Source organism: Phasianus colchicus, chromosome 34 (assembly GCF_987193195.1).
Source record: "Phasianus colchicus chromosome 34, bPhaCol1.hap1.1, whole genome shotgun sequence".
Taxonomy (NCBI): Eukaryota; Metazoa; Chordata; class Aves; order Galliformes; family Phasianidae; genus Phasianus; species Phasianus colchicus.
In genome coordinates, this window is record NC_143469.1 from 136,864 (window position 1) to 155,523 (window position 18,660).

General features: G+C 45.7%; 1 protein-coding gene across 1 annotated transcript in view; it reads left to right on the plus strand.

Moving 5' to 3' along the window:
- The window catches only part of LOC149913794 (RANBP2-like and GRIP domain-containing protein 8), a 28,461-nt gene extending 13,059 nt beyond the window's left edge, over positions 1-15,402 (plus strand). Inside the window, exons 8-12 of the mRNA XM_090128589.1 lie at positions 11,105-11,274; positions 12,445-12,646; positions 13,748-13,831; positions 14,162-14,359; positions 14,812-15,402. The gene's annotated coding sequence lies outside the window, so the exon portion shown is untranslated. The remainder of the gene's footprint in view (positions 1-11,104; positions 11,275-12,444; positions 12,647-13,747; positions 13,832-14,161; positions 14,360-14,811) is intronic.
- The last annotated feature ends 3,258 nt before the right edge of the window (positions 15,403-18,660 follow it).

Consider the following 18,660-nt stretch of genomic DNA (forward strand, 5'->3'; position numbering starts at 1 on the left):
GAAGTTGTTTCAGTAACAGCTACCATGGTAATAGGTTGAGATTAGTTAGTAAAAAGCACAGATCTCCCATGACTGACTTGAAACAAGTCCTCTTCAGTTGCTATTCAACGTCTTCTGTAATTTCAAACACTCAAAGTTATTCAGTAGTACGCGTTGCTGCAAACAGCTTTTTTTTTCTCAGTCCTGCCTGAATTTTACTTCTCCGCTTCTGTAGACGACACCTCTTTGGCTCTTCTCCGTAATCCTGTATTGTTTGATGTGAGGATATAGCTGACCCTTGTGACAGTATGAAGATGCAGGCTTGTTCCTGATCTGAGCCTTGAATTTCAAAGGCAATAGTATAAGACGTAACTGTGCATGGAGATTGGAGCTTGTTACATTGCAACACAGTCTATAATTTCTGCCCCGCCATTCTGTAACTTGGACTATTTTTTTTTCTGTGGGCAAGGAGAAAGTGCGTAGACTCCAAATCTATTTCTAACTACCTGGGAATTAATTAGCTCAGTAATAAGGGCATTGTGGGGTTAATGTTGCTGTTGTTCTCGAGTAATTCAGTCTTCATGTTTTGCTCAATTTCTGTCCAAAGCTGTGACTGCGCCATCAGACGATCCACCATCTGATGATGTTATTATTGCTGATGAGCTAACAGCTATCCCAAAGCCTTTCTGGGTCTTCCAGAGGGCTTTCTGTAGGTAGGCCCCAGGTTTACTTCTGTAAGCAGGCCCCCTCTCAGAGATTGGTCTTTGCTTGCTGCTTTGCTGTGCCTACCTGCCTGCTCCCTGTGCTTGCTGCATCTGATACCAGTGGTTGTGGAGCAGGCTCCCCAGGGCTGTGGGCCTGGTCCTGAGCTGCTGCAGCTTAAAGACTGTTTGTGTTTGGGTGGTCCTTCCTGGAGCACGAGGTTGGACTTGATGATCCTTGTGGATGCCGTACAACTTGGGACATTCTGTGATTCTATGATCTTGGTGTTTGCCTGGAAAATACCGGATGATTTTTTTTTTCCCTCATTTTTTCCTGGCATTTAAAGTTGTAGTTTCACTTCTAAATGTGAGAGTGGAGTTGGATAAGGGGAGGGTAAGTTGCTTCTTTATTTTCTATTCTCCCAGGTGGGTCTGTATATTTTCTGCCCAAGTTGTGGTAGCTCTGTAACTGGGAATGTTCCTAATGGTCATAAGAAGAGTCTGCTGCCAGCACAAAATTTGGCCACAGGACTGCCTGCTGGATTAAATTCTGTAGATTGATTATATGTTATTTGAGATGGCATGTTCTGTTTATTTTTTCCAAGACAATCAGGTTTTGAGGTCACTGAGATGCATTGATTAATCAGTCACTTGCAGCTTGTTTGAGCTCATCCCACACAACAGCATTGTTAAATAAAACCTTACAATCACTTTGAAATTGTAGCTCTGCGCTACGCTATGCCACTGGTATGAATGTCTGTGCTACAGATGGCATCCTTCCTCATCCTCATCCTCCCACTGTGCTCCTCATTGGCAAAAGCTGTCTACTTCACACAATGGTTTCTACCTGAGCAGAGATTTGGTCACTTTCCAGTTTCTCTGTGGCACCCCCCTATGCTGTTAGTTCTTTTTTTTTTTCTGTATTGGTGTCCTGTCTTGTCTTCAGTTTGCCCCAGGATGCCAGGTCAGTTGAAAAAAAATTTCAAATTATATCCATCCTGATTTTTTTAATGTATTATCTTTTTTCTTGATGAGGAACACACTAGAGTCTTCAGAAGAAATCACCATTTCAGGTGTGCGTACTGTTTATCTGTGTAACCAACTAGTCCTCTCAAGGCTCTTGTTGTCTAATGTGTTTGGTTCAGGATCAGTCCATGTCCTTCGTCCTCCTTGCTTTGCTGTCCTCTATGGATTTACCTGAGGTTTTTTCTTCAGCCTGCTTTGCTTTCAGTGCTGACAATCATGAGGAACTCTATGTTGTATGCTGCTGTGTTCATTTTCCTCAGCACGTTCCTTCTTGATGTATAGCAGGTACTGGTGATAGCAGAGCCACTGTTCTGTGTGAGTGACTTGTGCCAAGCCAATGTTTATTGAGCTCTGATCTGCAAGATTAAACATAGCTTCAAGCTACCTGTGTGGAATTGTGGTTTGCGCTGCTTTGAATTTAGTCCTGCTGGCCAGAGATGGACAAGGCAGGGATGTTGGGATACTGAGGAAAGTGTTGGCGCTTGATATTCTCGCTGGATTTTATTTTTTAAGCAAGCATTGGGAACCACTGAAGTTTAGCAAAGGAGCCTTAGTGGTGTGGTCGTATCAGGTGTACCTGATTTCATGATGATTTCAGGTCTTCTAGTAGAGTTTAGGCTCTGACCCCTCAAAGCAGTGAATGGAATGAGTTCCGGGTGATACCAAGGCTAATACAATAAGGTTCCGATGAAGCTGTCACAGAAGAGTTACCTATCTTTACCAGCCTGGCTGGTGTGTGATGTATGTTACTGAGGCGCTCCTTCCTCTGTGTTTGATGAAGTAGATGCTGTTACATAAGGGCATTAAGGCATTGGATCTTAGCTTCAAAGCACAGTGAAGGCAGTTGGAAGGCAGGAAGGTGACAAGTTGGAATCATATTGTGAGCCCAAATTCAGCAAGCCGTTACTGCTAAACAGGGGCCTCAGGCATACGTTTTAAGTTGTTCTGATTCCTATAAGATTTAAACATCTGTTTATAGGTTTGCAGTGTAGATGCCTAGGAGCCATGTTTTTCCTAGGGAGAACGGTGTGCTTGCGTATCTTGTGTGCTCTTCAGCAAGGACATGGTAAAAACCAGTCCTGGATGTTTGGTGAGGGAGCAGAGTGAGAGAGGTGAGCCCAGTTAGTGATGGGAGTCCTGATCCAACGGGTTTCTGTGCCTCTCTCTAGAGCGAAGACGTTTGGAAATTTTCAGATTAGCTTTGGATAAGCCTCTGAGCTTCTGGATGCTTTTCATGACCAGTTCAGACCTCTCAAAAGCTTGAGGTTTGTCCGTTACTAATTTTCAAGGAATTGCATGGGAAAAAAAATGCATATTCCTTATTTTAAAAATAGAAGCAATAATGAATAAGCTAGTAGTGTCACTGTCATGGAGGAACACAAAGTAGTAGCCAAGCAATAGGAGAAATAAGGAAGAATGTCCTTTGGTTTTTTTCTCTAGGATCTCCAAGAACTGTTGATAAATGTGAAAATATGTAATGTGCACATAAAAAAAGATAGTTCCTACAGTTAGAAAAAAATAATGTGAGGTACTCAAGTTTTACCCCTGGTCAAAAAGCTTTGGAACTCTCCCAGAGTAGAGAACAATTTCCCTGATTTTTCATTTTGCTGAGCAGTTGAAAGCATCCAAGAGGACTTGCTAGGATCTGGATGAAGAAAGAGTGTTGAGAGGAAGAGGAAACCAAGTTGTTAAGATCTGTGAAGAAGGAAGGAATTAATTATTGTTTGAATTGGTAGATGCATAGAATTATAGATCACAAGGTTGGAAATGACCTACAAGGTCATCTAGTCCAACCATCCTCCCATCACCATTGCCAGCACAAGCACTAAATCTCATCTTGTAGCTCCTCATGCAGATGCCCCTTGAACACTGCCAGGGACGGCGACTCCACCACCTCCCTGGGCAGCCATTCCAGTGCCTGACCACTCTGAGAGAAAAACCTCAGAGAGGTCTAACCTAAACCTCCTCCAGTACAACTTGTGGCCGTTTCCTTGGGTCCTGTTTGTTACCTGGGAGAAGAGGCCAAACCCCTCCTCATCATCACAACCTCCCTTCAGGAAATTGTAGAGTGCAGTAAGGTCTCCTCTGAGCCGCCTCTTCTCCGGACTAAACAATCCCAGCTCCCTGAGCCGCTCCACATAAGATTTGTGCTCCAGACCCCTCATCAGTTCTGTTGCCCTTCTTTGGACATTGAGGCCTCAGTGCCTTTTTTGTAGTGAAGGGCCCAAAACTGGACACAGTACTTGAGGTGCAGCCTCACCAGAGCTGAGTACAGGGGGATGATTCCCTCCCTGCTGCTGCTGGCCACACTATTTCTAATGCAGGCCAGGATGCTGTTGGCCCTCTTGGCCACCTGGGCACACTGTTGGCTCCTGTTCAGCCGAACATCAACCAGTACTCCCAGGTCCCTTCCTCTTCACAGTCATCCAGCTGCTCAGCCCCAAGCCTATAGCACTGCATGGGGTTGTTGTGGCCAAAGTGCAGGACCTGGCACTTGGCCTTGTTGAACCTCAGCCCAGCGATCCAGCTTTTCTAGATCCCTCTGAAGTGCCTCTCTGCCTTCAGGCAGGTCAGCACCACCTCCCAACTTGGAGTCATCTGCAAACATACTGAGAGTACACTCAATCCCTTCATCTAGGTCATCAGTAAAGATATCAAACAAGATGGGCCCCAGTACCGACCCCTGGGGTTGCCAGCTGGATTTAGCTCCATTAACCACTACCTGTTGGGTGCAGCCCTCTAGCAGTTCCTTAGCCAAAGAAGGCTATACCTGTCCAGGCCATGGGCAGCCAGTTTCCCCAGGAGAATACTGTGGGAGACCATGGAAAAGGCTTTGCTGAAGTCTAGGCAGACTACATCAATAAATAGCCTTTCCCTCATCTACCAGGCTGATCACCCAGTCATAGAAGGAGATGAGGTTTGACAAGTATGACCTGCCTTTCATGAGCCTGTGCTGGTTGGGCCTGATCCCATGGATGCCACGCACATACCATGAGATCTCACCCAAGATGATTTGCTCCATAACTTTCCCGTGACTGGGGACTGGCTTGTAGTTCCCCAGATCCTCCTTAACAGCCCTTCTTGTAGATGGGAATCACAAGTAGTACTGGTACCTCTCCAGTTAACCAGGTGCGCTGGTAGATAGTGGAGAGTGGCTCAGCAATCACCCTCACCAGCTCCCTCAGCGCCCTAGGATGGAGCCCATCCGGTCCCATGGGCTTGTGACAGTCCAGATGGAGGAGGAGCTCTCTGACTGTCTCCACCTGAATCACCAGGGGTGTATTCTGCGTAGCATCCCAGACTTCGGGATCGGGGCACAAAGTGCCCTGATGATAACTGATCTGCCTTTTAAAGGCAGGTGTAAAGAAGGCGTTGAGGACCTCAGACTTCTGCTTATCCTCAGTGGTCACATTCCCCGCTGCATCAAGTAAAGGATGGAAATTCTCCTTGGTCCTTCTCTTACCATTGATATATTTATAAGAGGATTTCTTACTCTCTTACTGCGGTGGCCAGTCTGAGTTCAAGTTGGACTTTTGCCGTCCTAACTTCCTCCCTGCATACCTTAGCAACTTCCTTGCAATCTCCCCAAGTAGCCTGTCCCTTCAACTTTGTCACCTTACTGCCCTTCTTGTCTCCCTAGAGCCCATCTGACAGAAAAACATTATTTGAAGACTCATTTCAACAGGTATTGTACTAAAACATATTAGTAGTGGGCATGAGAAGTTGAATTGAAGAAATCTGTTATCTGTATGTCATTCTTAATGCCCTGACACCTTAATAATGTTATTTGAACAGAGACTAACAAAAACTAACAGTTAGCACACAGGCATGCTTGTATATCTAAAGATCATGCAAAAATGTGAAATTCTGTCTCCAAGTGTCACTGTGTCCATGAAACAAATATAAATATATATATATATACGTTTGGGGTTTTTTTGCACAAAGACGAGAACTGTGTTGGAAACATCATAAAAATACTACTTAGAAATAATTTTAAACAGCATCTAGTTTTAAAGCATTGTAGTTCGGTACTAATTTTGTAAGAGCAAGTTTCCAGGGTTGTTATGCACCATTTGTTCTAATAACAGTGGTGATTTTTTTTTTTTTTTCCTGACACTTAAAAGCAGGAATTGGAGGCTGAGGAATAGAAGGGATAAATAGTTAAAACTTCTACTGCTATAATGATAAATAATAATTCTTTAAAAATCTGAAAACTTAGGCTGGTTTAAGGGTCTAGAGAGGTAAAACGTATTTCACTCAAGAATGATCAAGCATTTTTTAAAAAGCTTAGGAGATGAATGCATTTTTAAGAAGCAGAAATGTGAAAGACGAAAAGTAGTGCATCTCTGGTGATGAATCTTGGGATTGTTATTGTAAGCAAGGAAGAAAGGGTGAAAGAGCTTTTGAGATATTTACAAGTTGAAATAGGAGTTTTGGATCAGTTTTGAAAAGGTAGCATGTTCTGAGCTGGGTAATGTGCTGCTAGAAGGTGCAGTAAGAGAACATTTCATTAGGAAACTTCAGTAGTGGGCATTTGAGTAAAGATGACGTGAAATTGAGACCTGAAAGGGAAAAAAAGATCGAAGGCTTGATTCTTGAGATTAAAGAATCTCAAGCAGGTGTGTATTTTTTTCTTTATCCTTGTTATCCTGTGACTTACTGGATTTTAGAAATCAAGCAAATACAACAGTGAGAGAAAGCTACAGGAAAGAAATTTACACTAATTGGTCTTTAATCGAGGGGCAAGGAATTTGTGAATAAATTCTAATAAGTACCATCTGTAACAAAATTTACCTTAAGAACAATGTCACTCCATTAACGTTCTGTGGAGAGTCTAAGAGTGAAAGAGCAGTATAACCTTTTGTAAACATAGTCACCTCTTTGCATTTGTCTATTAGTAAAGGTGAGCTGGACACTTGTTCAGCACTATCATTTGCACATTTCAAAACAGTGTTTTGGTTTTTTTAAATAACATCTGATAACCTGAAGGTCTTTTGGTGCAGAAGTGTGTTGTATTTATTCTCTGTATAGTTCTTTTGATGCATGTGTTGCTAAAATGGATCAAAAGAGAGCACAGAGCCTTCTGAATACCAGTACTAAGCTGCTTGTTAGTGGCATGGAAGAGAACTTGTAGACATTACAGATTACTTTTTCCTCCTCACCTTTACTTCAAAGTGTGCAGCATTGCCAGACAGCATTCAGGTGATAGTTTGTGAGCTTTCCAAGTACAAAAAGTTTGAGTAGGTTTCCAAGTAGGACCAGCAGTCCTACCAGGAGAAGCTTACATAGGAAGTAGGGAAATAAAAAACTCAGAACTTGTCAAAAACAACTTTTGCATTTCACTCTAAGTGTTATTTTCAAATTTCTCCACTCTGCTGGCTACCTATGCTTTTATTAATTTACACTTAGTATTTTGAGGGGGTTTTTTTTTTGGCTAGTTTGGCTGTTCGAAGTTTTTTTTTAATTTCTAGCTTATTGCCTCAGAAAAAAAAGCAATGAGGAAACTTAGGGCTGTAGCAAGAACTTTTCTGAAAGCTGTCTCTAGAGAAAATACGAACTACATGTCAATTACAGTATCTGTACTGATACAGAAGTCTTCTAATCTGGAGTCCATGAAAGGCTTTGCCCCTTTTGAGTAAACACGGAAGTACCTGAGCATTTCAGAGAAGAACCTTCAGACCTCTAAGCAGTGTGCACTGAGCTCTAAATGCAGAGGTCAGTAGCTGGACCTGCTTACCAGCACTGCTGAAGGAAATCACTGTAAATGTGCGGTAAAAAAATCACACCTGGCAGGGAGGATACCTTTTTATTAATCACCAAAAAAGCAAATGATGCAAATTCCCAGGAAGCTTTGCAATAAACACTTTCTGGTCCCACTTTTTCAGAAAATCTGCAGAATTACTTTGTTTGGAAAGACCTGGAGAGTTCGTCTAGTGAGGCCCCTCTGCTCAAGCTGAGTCAGTTAGAGCAGGTGTCTCATTTGAAAGGAAGAAGTAATTTTATTTTGCCATCCATCAGCTCTCCTGAGGTTTTGTATTGTATTTTGGAGAGATCAAATTGAGAAGCACTGTTGCATCACAGCACTAAATACATCACGGTGATGTTTTCAGTAATGATGTTTCTATGTTTATAGTTAAGGGCATTTACATTTTATGTTGGGGAAATGTTCATCAAGTGGTGGTTTCACACCAGTTATCAACAGAACACCACCACACCATGCTGTTACTGCCCCTCAAAGGAAGAGGGGGGAGAGAAAATGTGGTTGGAAAATAAATGAACGAAATGCTCATAGGTTGAGATAAGGACAATTTAAAGGAAAAGGAGGAAAAAGAAAAACACCAAGCAAAGGCCATACAAGGAGAGGAAACAATTATCCTCTGCTCATCATAGAGTGGCCTGGGTTGGAAGGGACCTCAGAGTCCACCTGGTTCCAGCTCCACTGCTGCCAGCAGGGTTGCCAGCCACTAGATCAGCTTGCCCAGGGTGCCATCCAGCCTGGCCTTGGAGACCCCCAGGGATGGGAAATCCGCAGCTTCTCTCAGTAGTAAGCAGTGTTTGGCCACCCCTTGGAAAGCAAGGCCTCAGTACATGTTGTGGCCCTTCCCCAGCTCCTCATGCTGTGTGTGGCATCGTATGGTATGCGATATCCCTTCAATCAGTTTAGATCAGTGCCCTGCTGATGTCCTTCCCCCTCCTCTTGCCCACGCCCAGCCTGCTGGCTCAGGGGCTGCAGAGTTGATGCTGTGCCAGCACTGCTTGGCAGGAGCCAAAACATGGCTGTGATACCAGTGCTGCTCTGGCAGCAAGTGCAAAGCACAGCACCGTGTGGCTGCCGTGGGAACAGCAACCTTGTCCCTGCCTGCCCCAGTACTGCACCCCTGCATATGTGCATCACTGCTATAGAGAAGCACATACCAACATAGAAATTGCAATGTTGCACCTGTTATTCTGGCTATTAAACCACATAAACAGAACAGAGATCTGAGCAATGTTTGTTGAATTAAGGTTCTTCTTATTTTGAAGTTTCTAATGAGAAAATTCCTCTTTCTCAGGAACATATTATTTTGTTAACTTAGGAGCTTGGAATATTTTGATTTACAAGATAGTCCCATAAATATACTGGAGTTGAAGATAATTCATTAAGCATTCTAAATCTTTTCCTTCTTATCTGCTATTACTTCACAAGGCAGCAGGTAATGAAACATACAACAATGTCATTACTTCAAAGGTTTTTGTATTCCATAGGCATTCCACTTAGAGGCGGTGGGTAATTTGTCAGCCCAGTGACAGATGAATTTAAGGATACAACTGTACCTAGTGCACAGTTTGCTTATGCACATCAGTGAGGTGTAGTCTGTAAATCTTACAAAACCACAGTTATTGTGTAACGTTTCCTTAACTTGATTCGTGAGCTCTAAAGAGTTAAGAAAAGTCCTTATATTCTTCGTACCCATCTCTTCTACTGCGTGCACAGTCTGGACCTGGTTATTAATAATTACATTTTCATCCTTGCAGAGAGAATGATATTTAAGAATGTTGCTTGGAAGTGTTTTTCTCAGTTGCTAAAGAAATTCTAGGTGAAATCCAAAGCCATGATTTGAAGCCAAATGGTAGCAACATTCTTGTGACGGAAGAAAACAAAGAAGAATATATTAAGTAAGATTAAATGAAGATTTTAAAATACTTTTCTCTCTCCCATTTCTTTTAGCTCAATCAAGAAAATACTGTCACACTATGTAATCTGAAGCATTATTGAAATTCTGTCTATGAATAAGTACTGATGGCAAAATGTGGCAAAATGTGGCAATTGTTCAGATTCCGTATTTGAAAGGAAAATATTGATGGAAATATTTAAAATAGATATATATTACATTTCCAAAAGGTAATATATATATATTACTTTTCCCAAAAGATTCAGTTTAGTAGAAGCTCCACTTGTTGTGTTTTTTTCCCAGAGATAATTAAGTTTAGCAGAACATCGTGACGACAAATGTGAACGTCAGGTACTTCATCGTACCATTGCACACATTTATTATTCACATTTTGGCTTTGTAGACTGCTGATATTCTATCCAGCCATTTATGGTGTTGCTTGTTTTTAACCAAAGAACAGTTTTGGATGCTTTTGTGGTAAACTTGAGTTTTTAAAAATGCATAGTTTTGATACTAGTTTCCATGTGAACTGCCCTGATAGAGCTGTTATGTCTAGGCATTTGTAACAAGGCAGCATTATGAACAGTGTAATGTGTTGTACTGTTGTAAATGAGGAATTATGATATAGCAGTAGCAGAATGTTTTAAAGCAAGGACAGGAGCCTATGAGTGATTACAGAAGAAAAACATGAGCGATGAGGTGCTTTGTCTCAAAATATCCCCTTCTTGTCTTGTAATATCCCCAGCGAGCAGCAGTATATAAGCTCTGCTTTAAGGTGTGAACTTCAACATCATCTTACATAGAGGATTTGCTCAGAACAAAAAGAAACAAATAGGAAACCACTACACACGTGGCAGGCATGAGATAAATTGAATGAGTAGAATTTTCCTCTTATGATATATTCTGTGAAGGCTTTTTTGTGGGAAAGGTTTGAGGGATGAGGGAGTAGGAATTGCTTTCATCATGAGTCGTCCAAAAACATTTCACAGAAATTGTAACATTTGCAGAAGGAACATATTGGCATTTTGCAGTTGTGCAAGATATTAATTGGGATGAAGAGTAAGGAGTATCTGCAGAAGACCATTCTCCTCTAGTTTTGAGGAACCCAGGCAGAGCTCAGATTGCAGCCTAAGTAATATTCTTTTGCCATAATAGGTCCTGTGTTACGCTCCCCAGAGTTTCATCTCTTCTTTAGATTCCAGTTCTCCTGACAGGTTAGGTTTGAATTCAGCATATCTGCTTCTCCCTGGGTTCAGGTTCTTTGGGTCTCCTGCCTGCTTTTCACCTTTTTATTAATGGAGAGTGGAGTTTCTACCACAAAGCAAAGTTTCATGATTAACAGAAACAAACATGGAACTTTCCAAATGGACATAATCGTTTCTTGATAAGCTAGCAGTCCTACTTATCTTCACTAGTACCACCTGACCTAGATTTTACCTTGTTGTGGATAATGACTGAGATTTCTGGGGACAACATTAGATGAATCTAGCTCTGCCTTTTTTTTCCTTTTCCAAATACTTAGGGATTGCTGTGCTCTCATTAATATCATCAGCTGCCTCCTGTTTGAGCCTAAAATGCTTTCCATAGCGGAGTGGTTGGAAACATAGGGTTTTAACTTAAAACTGTTTGCACAGACTGAAGATTGAGTTATCTAGCCATAATTATTACATTCTCCTTTCTTTTATAAAACTTGTTGTCATCCATACACTCTTAGTATAGTTCTCCTTTCTGTCTTTTCCTACAAAGGACTCACTCAGATGGCCTTGAAAGCTCTGAAGATGCTGCTTCAAATAAAAACAAGACTGTTAATGGCAGTGATTCCCCACTACTCACCAATGGAAGCTGCAAACCTTCTCGACCTCCCAGGCCTTTTTGACCACCTCCACCCACACCCCGCAGACCCACATCAGTAGCTGGTGCGTATTCTAGGGCCAGACATCCACTTCAAAGCTGTGGATTCTCTGTACAGTCTTAAAATGAACGTAACGTTTTCCAATGCGTGTTTTTAACTACAGTTTTTTTCAGGGTAAATTCTTGGATATATAACTTCTATTTTAACAGCTTGCATTCAGCATCGTTGTTCCTCTTATAAGTAATTTCTGTTTCCACGACAGGTAAGTGATGATTGCAGCGATACTGCTAAATATGTTGGAGCTGGTGCCAAAAGAACATGAGTGAGTGCTACTGTTGCATTCAGTTAACTTTAATGAGACCCGTGAACAAATCTGCTGAAGGACTTACAGAACTGCCTCAAGTAGATAATACTGGAGCTTGAAAGACTAGTGATTTGTTTCTACAGTCCTGGTTAAATTATTTGAAACAGCAGCACTTCAAACACTGATTGCGTGAAAATAAATATGTTTTTTAGTACATCTTATAATTTAGAAACTACAAAGCTTTAAGACAGTGGTAGGTGTTTTCAGGTTAACTCCTCCACATGCATACACTACCATGTGTTTTGGTGATCTTATTGTCACAATTGATAAATACTGAGGCTGGACGGAAAACTGGGCTGCAGTAATTATTTTAAAAGATAAAGGCAGTGTAGTTTAGTAATAAGACTTGTGTATAGTTCTTAACACTGCCTACCAAATGGCCTGCATGGGAAAAAAAATCTGAAAGCGTTTAAAGAATGCATGTATTCTCCCTTCCACAGCCTTAATTTTTCTCTTCTTGAAAATGTTATGCACGCTGCCTCTTAAATTGTTGCAAATATTAAATGGGAAATCCATCAACGCAAGCAAGTAGCTTTTTCTTTATAATCATCTAATGTTTAGAAAATGCAGACAAGTTGCTTTAGTGAATAACTTTTCTTTGTCATATCAAAGCTGTGCAGCTGAATAGCTGATAGTTCTTGGATTGAAGCATTTTTACAGAGTGCAGCTAAAGTTGCCTTTTGTGTGTGTCTGTGTGTGTGTGTGAAATAGAAAATGTGGCTATATGTGCATACTACTTCAAACCACCACCTTTTGCACATCTACTTTTGTGACTTACAAATTCTGAAATAGATTACCAATACAGAGAGAAATGCAATGACATGTCTGGCGTCGTAGGAAGTGTAAATGGTTCTCCATCCACATCCACAGAGAATGATGGGGCCAGTGCAGGTTCACTGGCAGGTGCAGCTGCAAATACATCTTCAGAACCAAGCCCTGAGGGGGGAACAGAAGCAACTACAGCTCCTGCAACTGCTGCACTCACCACACCTCCAGTATCAAGACAAGTCCAGCCAGTAACTCCTGCAACTCAGGCACTAACTACAGTCAGTCAAGGTCCTCTTCCACCTGGGTATGAGTTTAGTGAATTTTTCTGCTGCCTTTTCTGTTTTCTTATTTTAAGCATACCAAAATACACATAACATCTGTCTTTTGCTGCATAACAAAAATTCCCATAATCTGCTATATGGCTTTAAATTTCATAGTTCATACATTGCACCTCCTGAGAGCAATGTGGGCGCAGCGAGATACTTCATACCCATGTGGAATTTGTCAGATGATTGGTCTCTTGTCTCAGAGATATTATTTAGATTCTTAACTTTTTCTTAAAAAAATAGAAATGTTTCTGTACTCTGAGTAAGAAAGGGAAAGCAAAAGCTTCTTAATGCGAGTGGTATAATAGATAAGAGTGCTGGGCAGGTGGCAGCCATGTCCAGCATGAAGAGAGCTAGAGAAGAGGATAGCGTGGTTTTAAATGGGAAGAGGGAGCTGGGGGCCCCAGAACCAAAGAGGAGGAGGGGGCCCGCCGTGACCATCAAGTGGAGGAGGGAGAGGAGGAAGAGAGCCCGGTTCCATTGCGCCCGGACCTCCGCTGTGACTGATCATGGGGAGCCCATGGAGGTGGATCCACCTGCAGAGGAGCCCATGGAGGTGGATCCACCTCCAGAGGAGGCCATGGAGGTGGATCCGCCTGCGGCACAGCTGGCCTGGCACCACACCACCGTGCCAGGCCCCGCATCGGCGCGGTCACAGCTCCGCCATCGCTGGTCCGGGCGCTGGGCTCCTTACCCGCCGCGCGGCCCCACCCCCAGCATTAGCTGGGTGGCATTGTTTAACATCTGCTCCTCCTCCACCTTGTTGCTCCTCCGCGGTTCTGCAGGCCTCCAGTTCCATCTTCCCCTTTTAGCAGTTAGGTCCCCCTTCTGGGTTTTGTTGTTGATGTTAGTGTTAGCGTAGTTTTAGTGTTTAGTTTTAGCGTTAGGCATAGGTTACTGTTAGTAGTTTAGAGTTAGGCATAGATTGCTGCTAGCAATTGGCAGTACATGCCGCTCACTCAGTAAGCACTCCCCTGATTTACCATGCAGAGAAATGAGTGCGAGTGCACTGAGACGGGAGGTTTGATGACGTCTGCGATGAATTGAATTTCTGTCTTGTGACTTTTCTTCTGTTGCAGAACATTGAGGAAGGAGAGCGTGAGTGGCTGAGAAATGGAGTTGGGACTCAGGGGAGCAATAGGTGCCTGTGTGACCCTTGCCAGGTAGGTGTGCCTTACTGTAAGCGTGCGCTAAGGCAGTGCTGTTCAAACACAGCTTGTGGCACTGTCTGCAACAGATCTGCTTGCTGTTAAGCTTTTCCCTTATTTCATGTCCACCTATCCTCTTCAGCTCCTGCTCCCCTCACCTGCAAGTGGAGCAATGCTCAAGTTGGAGGAATCTTTTCCTCGGCAGGTGGTAAAAGATGATGCAACTGCGTTTCATGCCCTTCTTTGTTATTGGGTCAGTAGGCCAAGGATATCTTCAGAACAGCTAAGTCAGTCTGTAACACCAATGTGCATGAGAGAATGATGACTCTTTTTCCCCTCTTGTAGAAAGCAGCCTCCTTGAGAGCAGGAGAGCAGCAGGCTGTCTGCTCTGTGGCTCCTGAAGGGCATTTCTCCCCAGCTGAGATCCCTGAGCCCACACTGGCGGAGAATGTGCTGCACCACGATCTCTTCTGCGGAGCCACTTTGCAGCTCACAGAGAGTGCGTCAGTTGTAATCGTGCCAGTTTCCATGTGCCATAAGCCAGTAAGTCATGCTCTCTGAGGCTGATAGAAAGGCACAGACAATAGGCAGGGAGGGAACAATTTGTAGCTGTTGCCTACGGTAGTGTGTCCCAGCACTGCTGAAAGAGGCGTAGTTTGTTCTGTCTGTCCTTCGGTGTGTGTGCTGTACCTGATGCACGCAAGAAGCCTTGAGGTGCAGACTCATCTTACTGCTGTGCTCTGTGCGCTGCCAGGCAGAGTGTCCAACCCTGTGCAGGCGCTGCCTTGCAGGAGATGGCTTTGGATTCTAGTTTGTGTGGGTCTTTTGGGATTAAGATAGAGGTGGAGTTTCTAGCGTGCCCTAATGTCGGAAAGGTGGTTTCTAGTACTGGCAGCCAAAGCTGCCCAGGAGGGTGACTTGAGCTCCCAAAGCGAGCTGTCAGCCAGTTGTTAGCTGTGAAGGTTCCCTGACCGTTTCTGAATTGATTCTTGTAGGACTCACACAGTCCTGGAACTAAGACTTGGGAGACAGTGAAGAAACCCAAGGCAAGTGCTGCTCAGCTGAGGAAGAAAGCCAAGAAGGAAAGCAAAAAGAACCAATAAGGGCTTGACCAAGAAGGCCCACAGGACACTAGAGTCATCTGGAATGGTTCCTCAGAGGTGGCACCAAAGGCAGCTGACTGAGTCGTCCGGTTTTCTGGCATGGCCGTGCTTTCCCTGTCACGGACAGTGCAGAGGAACTAAGGCAACTGGGAGGGAAGGGCTTGTGCTGCGTTCCAAGCAAAGAGGACTTGCCAGAGGCAGGACTTCATCTATGGCAAGAGATGGAGACACTGTCTTCCTTCAGGATGCATCTCTTCAGGGCCAGAGCCGGTCTAGTATGAGATTGAAATACAGCTAGCCGGACCTGGAGAGAGAGAAGGTGACGTAGCCACAGGGTCAGGCTTCTCCTTGTGTCTGACGGGAGGCTGAATGACTCACTGCTAAGCAGAGATCCTGGACACTGGGGTTTCATTTTGGGCTGTGTTGATAAATACAACCCAAATCCTTTTGTATTGAATAAAAGCGAAATCAACTTTTTAAAAACGGTGCTGCCTGTTTCTGTAGCTGGTCAAAAGGTCCCTTGCTTGGGCTGGCAATTGCGGGGCGATGAACCGGTCGGCTCTCCCCTGAAATTCTGCTGGTTTTCCCTCATTTCCTTGTTGGTGTTCCCAATGGGTGGCTTTTCAGCCCAACTGTAACTGCTAGCAATAGGCTGTGAGCATCCCCTTGCTCTCCATGGACTGCTAACAAAAGCACAAAGGAGGGGAAGCAGCCCAGGAGGAAGAAAGGTGTCCCTGCACTCAGCCCCTTGAGCTCGCCTCTCTTTCCTGATGGCTTTTTCAGCCTTGGGCTGTACTGAGGGTTGCTGTTTGCCCTGGGAAACCCAGCTGCACGCAGGCAGCGATGGCCTGCACATCAGCCTCCCGTTTAGGCACGAAGAGTTGAGGTGTGGGTGGGATGGTGTGAAGAGCAGAGCTGGGAGTGGGGAGGAGGAGAGGGCAGCAGGAGAACGTGCCTCGGGCCCAGAGCTCAGCCCCGAGGAAAGGAGCTGGTTGCAAAGAGAAAACCAGCTTCCACTATTTCTAAGTGGTCATTGCATCTTAGGTCTGGGTCTGGATCCAGCAGGGGGGCCCACGTGCAGCCGTTCGGGAGGAAAGTCCGAGAACAATTCCACAGCAAAGAAGGCAGTTTCAGTGCTAAGGCCTGTCTTCCAGCTGGACATCGGGGTGCTGTGGCTGCAGGACCTCCAGTCTCCCAACGACATCATCCCTGGTGAGAAGGCAGCAGCCACCTTCCCCTTCCCACCACACGTCCGGCCAGGTGTGTTATCCCTGCTCTTTGGAAATGGCAGAGAGCAGCAGAGAATTGTTTGCAAAGCTTGGGGTACAGCGTGAGTTCCTCCAAGAGGAACCACAGACCAAGAGCTGTTTCTCTGAAGGACCTTTCCTATGGGATTTGGTCACGATCATGTTGCATGGGAATGTGGCTTGCTGTGGCAGTGAGGCTGTGCCTTCTCCTGGCAGACGATGTCAAGACTGAGTCGCTGAACTACCATCAGCTCTTGCGAGCCTCTGGCATCCCACTGCACATGGTACAGTGCTGCATGCAAGAGTGCATGCTCCTGTACTGTCATCTCCTGAGGAACAAGGAGCCCGTCTCAGCATTATGACTTGCCAAGATGACTTCCTCCTCACGAGGTTCTTCTAAAGCTGCATTGCAGCACTGGAGGGCAATACCAGAGTCATTGCACTGTCCCACACTAAGTTGAGGTTTTGAGGGTGTGCAATCAAATCACCACTGGCCAGCCTGGATGTGGCAGGCTAGCCAAATGTCTTTCCCCGTGCTTGCCTCCCGGAGTGATGGGGAGCCGAATGCTGATCCCTATTCATGGCAGAAATTCTTCTCTTCACCCTTCAGGAGTCTCTCCACACTGCACCGGAGCCCGTCATTACATCTGTGGGAGCACAGGGGGAGACCGAGGTGCACGGGGTCCTGCAGACTCCACGTGTCTGTTTGCAGCACGCTCCCAGCATGAGCAGGCAGCTCCCGCAGGACGAAGAAAGCGGGACAGAAGAAAGCACCTACTTCTGCTCAGACCAGCACAGCACTCCATGCAACAGAGGAACGTGAGTGCTGCAGGTAACGGCGCCGCACGGTGCGACAGCAGAGGCTCGATCAAAGCTGCCAGTCGTTCCGCGGCTCAGAGTCCCGTGCGGAGGAAGTCGTCTTGGCCCGGTGGTTCCGCCGCAGGCGCCGGCTCTCGCCGCGGCTCGCTCTCCCTCGCCTTCTCCCACGCGACAGCGGAGGCTCGCTCAGAGCTGCTCGCTCTCCACGCCGCTGCGGAGCGGCCGAGCCGCTCGGAGCCGGACAGACCGTGCGCAGTACGGCCGCTGCCACGGCGCGACCGTGTGGGCCGGTGCCCGCCGGGGCCGGGCCGTCCTTCCGTCCTACCCGAGCCGCCGCCGCCGCCGTGGAGCGACCGAGTCGGTCGATGCTGGGCGGACCCGGCCCGTTCCGGGCGTACTCGGGCTGCGTGGCTCGGCGGCAGGCGCGGCTGACTGCCCCCGCTGTGAGGGGTGTCCGGCCTCTGTGGGTGCCTGTGCCAGTGCTGCAGCACTTACAGTGCGGGAGTGCTCCTGATGTTTGGTGGCAACCTCTGGTCCTGGCACTGGGCTCCACTGGATGCAGCCTGGCTCCGTCCTCTCTGCCCCTCCCTGCAGGGATTGATGGCCGTGGGTGGGATCCCCCTGAGCTGCCCTTCTCCAGGCTGGGCAGCCCCCTCTCTCTCAGCCTCTTGTCATAGAAGAGGTGTTCCAGTCCTTTCACCATCCTGGTAGCCCTCCATTGGACTCTTTCCAGCATGTCCATCTGTCTCTTGTACTGGGAGCCCAGACCTGGACACTGTTCTCCAGGTGCAGCCTCACCAGTGCCGAGCAGAGCAAAGGTAATGGTGCAGAATAATGGTCCTTACTGCTACAGGTCAGGACTAGGGCTATGATGGGAGCACGCTGCTTTATGATTGACATGGAGAACTGCTAGGAAGAAGGCCTGGTGGGCCTGAACACAGGTGCCAGGTGGCCCAGCTTTTATTTCACTGGAAACCAGAGACTCCATGGGCAGCAATGTGGAGATATGTTCTCCATGTAGTTGTGCCCCTGTGGCTTCTTTCTGATATGCTTGGGAAGTCCCACTAGAGCAGACTGCTGCGTGAGACAGAAGCCTGATACAACATCACTCGTGTGGGTGGAGTTTTACTATCTCTGTGTTCACCTCTTTTATGTTTGTTTGTTTCTTTGTTTGTTTGTTTTCAGTTCAACTCTTATGTGTGCAAGTCTGCCTTTACTAAATCCTTTCCTTGTGACCTTAGGCAACAATCAAGCGGGCCTCAGTTTTCAGCGCTGAGCAAGAAGCACAGGCGCTCAGGAAGGTCATGAAGGGCTTTGCTAAGTTGATCTCCCTCCACAGGTCAACTTTTATTTTTTCCCCAGTGCTGGGAATGGCTGCTCTGATGGTTTGTTAGAGGGAAGCATAGCTGCTTGCATTGCTCCACTGTCCTAAACACACTGCACAACTGTCCTAAAAATCGTTGAAAGGTGGAAACAGAACTGCCCTTCATGTCCCAAAATGCAGCTGCTCTGGTGGTGTGGGTCCTGGCAGCTTTGTGCGCATAGATGTAGTCCTGGGGCTGTTGAGAACCGGCTGTGTAGGGGACTGGAGGTGGCACAAGAGCAGAGGTCTCTTCTGATTCTTGTGCAAGCAGCCTGACTGGCTTCCATTTGTTGGTTTCAGGCACAGATGAAG